Genomic DNA, 4,718 nt, shown 5'->3' on the forward strand with positions numbered 1-4,718 from the left:
TGAGGGCTGGCATGTCCTCTCGTGCCCTGGTGTGCCCTTTGCCAAGCACAGCCCTACTGTGCCCTGGTGCCGAGAGCTGCAGCAGAAAACAGCACTGGAACCCTCCTGCTGGGCTGCGGGTTGGGGTGGGGGAAGTTGGGATGGTCTCTCAGCTGGGCACTGCTCCTGCAGTGGGGCTGCACCACACAGCACTGCCTCTTCAACGGCTCTGCAGTCAATGGGGGCAGCAGCAGACTCTTGCTGCAGGCGCTGCTCACATGCTCTGTCCCTCACAGGGAGGGTGGATGGAGAGGAGCAAATGCCTCTCCTGAGTCCCCTCTGCCACCCCATGCAGCACTCCTGTGTGCATCATATCTGTCCCCAACAGCAGCAGCAGTGGTGAAGAAGGTGAGGGAAATGGCCTCCGTGGGGTGAGGTGCCCACAGCCCTGATTGCCCCCTGCATTTATGGTGGAGGGGCCAGAGGATCAGGCAGAGCTGATGGTGGGCAGGGAAGTGCCCACAGCCCCTCAGCCAGGCATCAGGCCTCCCCCTGCACCGCTCTGCCCACCAGCACCCAGCAGTGGGTGAAGGGCAGCGTTGCCTTCCTTGGTGCTGGGGACATGGCTGGGTTTGGGGGCGTGGCTGGGCTCAGGGACATTCCCATTCCCATTCCCACAGCACCGGGGACTGTCCTGACACTGGCCGGAGCTGCTCCAGGACAGCCCCAGGCTGGCGTCTCTGTGGCACAGCGGGGGAGCATGTTTGCCTGTTAACCTTGCTTGGATGGACAGCCCCTTTTGCCCGCTCCTCTCGTGTGCTTGGTCACAACAAAAGTCAAACTTCTCTGGAGCTACATCCCTGGGCAGCTGGCTCTGGGACAGCTGATCTGCTGCTGGATGGGACATGCCCATTGCTGTGGGACCTCCCTTCTGGACCATGTAAGATGGCCAGAGAAGCTGGAGAGCAGCATGAAGGATGCACGAGCATCCTGTTGAAGCTGAGCTGAAATGGTGGTGCCATGCTCTTCCCTGATGGGAAGGACAGGAGAGGGAAGCGTGTTTGTCCATGCTGGGTGGTTGTGTCTGTACATCTCGTTACAGAATGGGGAGAAAGGCAGGTGTGGTGCCATGGGGCAGTGCCAGAGGCTGGATGAGTCCCTGCTCCAGCCACTGTGTGGGAATGTGAAAGCAATTCAGACATGTGTGTGACATGCAGACAGCTCTGCCAGAGTCCCCCCCCATGGCAGGGTCAGTCCTTCGTCCACCACAGGAACAACCTCCGGGGAGAGCACAGCGCTCTGTGTCCAGTCTGTGCTCAGTCCTTGGTCTGACATGTTGGCTGGAGAGAGGCTGAGACTGGAGACAGAGCAAGATGTCCTGGGCTGCAGCTGCAGCTGAGCTGCCGATGGGAGGGCAGGGTTCAGCAGCAGCAAGAGCTGGCAAGAGGAGCAAAGCAGCTTGTGGAGTTGCAGGAGCAGGCCTTCTGCCTCTGTGCAGGGATGGAGGGCTGCAAGGTGCTGCAGCTGGGCTGGACAGGGCAGCCTGATGGGTGAGTAGCTTTGGGTGAGGCAAGTGGGGAACATCAAGCTAGTTGTGCTGTGAGCTGCTAGAGAGAGGAGAGGGGACACAAAAGCCAAGTCTGTGGGGCATGTTCAGGAAATGCAAAGGAAGGTAAATTTGGAGAGCAAATATGACTGCCCGTTGGTGATCTGGGGCTGTTGTGAATTCGGTCTTACTGTCACTTTTTCAACCTCCCTGCTAGACCCCAAGGAATCACTGAATTTCTACCCTGCCTTGTGCTCTGTCAGCAGGACCGAGCTGATGCAGAGGCATGTTCATCAGGGGCTGCAGCCAGGCCCCTCTGTGCTGTTTCTCTCCCTTCTCCTACCAGAGACGAGCACGCTGACAGGCTGACATTTCATCAAAGTTGGATCCTGCCTAGACTGACAATGAGTCAGGCTACTACCACTGTGCTGAGCTTTGGGGGACCTTTTGCGACACCCCAGACACTGCCTTGAAACATCCACCTCATCCTCATGGGATCTATCTTCCTCCTCTTGCCCAGTGCCTCCTGTAGCCAGTGCTCCTGCTTTGCACCAGGACATGATGGTTCTTTTTCATCCCCAAAGAAAGCAACAAACTCTCTCTCTTAAGAAAGATACTATTTTATTAGCATCCCAGAAAAAGGTTAGAGCAAAGTCTTAAAAAAAAAAAAAGTAAAAAGGAAGTCTCCTCTGAAAAAGGCCTTCTGAATTGTCATGGGGCAGGGAGGGTATTAACTCTGGATTTGTTGCAAACATGTTTATTGAAGATAGCAATACAGTGTAGTCATAGCAAGCAACTCATACTGCATATTTGTTATTGACCAAGTCTCGGTTTCTTACCTTTCCAAGATTTTTTTTTGTGAGAGGTTCTCTTAACTCCCGGAGAGTAACCTTCAGAGGCGTCCCTGCTCAAGAGGAGATTCACCACCGTGCAACCCACTGCCATGCAGGAGAGCTCTATGGGCTCTAGGCTGCAGCGCTATGTATGGGCATGGAGTTTGACTCAGGTCCTACGATATTTGGTGTGGATATATACCTTTTTGCAGAGTTCATGCCCTCTTGGGGAACATATACCCCTTCTTGCTGATCTCATGCCCAATTCTGCCCTCACCAGTTGCAACCAGTATGGCTTAGTTCCCCCTGGTCAGCACTGGGTGCTGTCAGTTAGTTGTGGTCAGCTGGGGCCTAAGATAAGGGGTGGGGGGTAGTTGCGCTCTGCCCTTCTCAATGCTCCTGCAAAGCCTCTCGTCCACAGCATGAGGAAGGAGGAGCTCAAGGATGCCCCAAGGAGACTCTTGCAGACCTCGATCATCCACCATCAGTAAAGCACGTGTTACCCTCTTATAGTCTCCAACTTCTCTACTGGGACTTGCCCCAGGCAGCAGGGCTGATGGTGCACACCCATCCTGGAGGGGACCATGAAGCTTCCAGGACAGCTCAGGAGACCTCCAGGGACCACATGTGGGGCTGGGTGGGCGAGGAGCAGGGCCTCACCAGACCAGAGCCCATCCCAGGTGGAGTCATTCCAAGGCAGGAGGCTGAACCAAGGAGCTCAGAGGCACCATGGGCTCTGCAGGGTCAGGAGAGGCCAGAAGGCCCCATCAGGCAAAGGGGGATCCCCCTGGAGAGGGACTCATGACCAGCTCCACCAGCATCTGGAACCAGTGCAGCACCCAAATGCCTCTCCCACCATTTGAGGTCCCCCATGGTACCACCAAGCTCCTCCCTTGGGCACAGAGACATGAGGGAAGGCAGGATGGGAGGTGTCAGAGCAGGGGTGAGCCCCATCCAGCTAGGTCCTGGCTGCCTGCTCCCCCCAGCTGTGGGGTGGGATGCAGCCAGGGTTGGTGGAGGCTGGGAGAAGACAGAGCAGCTCTGCAAAAGAGCCAAGGGGAACCAACAAGGATCCCATTGACAAGGGCCCCATTGCCGAAGCCCGGGCTTGAACCAGGGACAATCTAACGCTCTCCCAGCTGAGCTACTTCGGCCCATCCCTTTGAGCCCTGCTCCCAGCTGAGGTACTTCAGCCCTCCCCCTTGAGCTCTCTTCCCTGCGCCAGCTGTGCCCATACCCAGGCAGATGTGCAGGAGGTTGCTCCTGAAGGTGTTCCCTGTGCGTGGGAGGGGAGCACTGTGCCAGGGGGCAGAAGGCACACACACCCTCTCCTCTTGCAACGGAGCTTGGCCTCATGTGCGACAACCTTGGCTTGCTAGCTCAGTGACCAGTCCCCATCTCCACAGCTGCTGGGCAGCAGGCCACCACACCTGAAACAACCCTTCTTCCTAACAGCACGCCATGACTTGTCCCCCCAAGCCCATGCAGAAGCCAAGCTAAGCAGCAGACACGCTTTGTGGTGCAGATGCTGCAGCATTTTCTTTACCTAGATTGTAGATTGAGAGTCCGGTCTTTGGATGTTGCAATGAGGAGATCACCAGTCGTTACAGACACGCTATTCTGGAGGCCAGTGTCGCTGAGCTGAGCAGCAGAGCCTGAGGAGCTGGGGGACTGCACAGGAGAGCTGCTCCACAATGTGGCCTTGACATGGTGGCATTGGGAAGGTATCTACTGTGGGCAGTACTGTGTGGACAAAGCACCACCCCGGGCCCAAGCTCTGGAGCCCAGGAGGGTGCCATAGTGCAGGGGTCTGCAGCTGGCCATGTGGCAGATGTAGGCCATGACAGTGAGAAGACAAAACTCTGGTGCCATCAAGAAGAGAACTAGGAAGCCCTGGGCAGAACATCCCACAGAGGGAAGAAATCCAACAAATAGGGGGTTTCTCGCCTGACATGAAGAGCTCTGCAAGGACAAGCTCATGGCAGCACCCCTCTGAGACACAACATGGGAGTCATGGTACAAACCGGGGAGGAATCAGGCAGTAACAGCCTCCCAGGCTTGGCTGGTTGTTCCTGTTCAGAGGGAAATTGAGGGGCTGGAGATGGGCAGAGAGGAATCTCCTGAAGTTCAGACAAGCACAAACTTCCCCCACCCCAAACTGCAGCCCAGCAGGAGGGTTCCAGTGCTGTTTTGTGCTGCAGCTCTCGGCACCAGGGCACAGCAGGCCTGTGCTGGGCAAAGGGCACATCAGGGGACGAGAGGACATGCCAGGCCTCAGCAGGCTGCAAGGGGATGTAGCTCAGTGGAAGAGCGCCTGCTTCGCATGCAGGAGGCCCTGGCTTCAATCCCCAGCATCTCCA

At 56.6% G+C, this 4,718-nt stretch overlaps 1 non-coding gene across 1 annotated transcript; it reads left to right on the forward strand.

Moving 5' to 3' along the window:
• The first annotated feature begins 4,646 nt into the window (after positions 1-4,646).
• Positions 4,647-4,718, forward strand: TRNAA-CGC (transfer RNA alanine (anticodon CGC)). The gene has a single exon. It is a non-coding gene; the product is annotated as a tRNA-Ala (tRNA).

This window comes from Dromaius novaehollandiae, chromosome 21 (genome assembly GCF_036370855.1).
Source record: "Dromaius novaehollandiae isolate bDroNov1 chromosome 21, bDroNov1.hap1, whole genome shotgun sequence".
NCBI lineage: Eukaryota > Metazoa > Chordata > Aves > Casuariiformes > Dromaiidae > Dromaius > Dromaius novaehollandiae.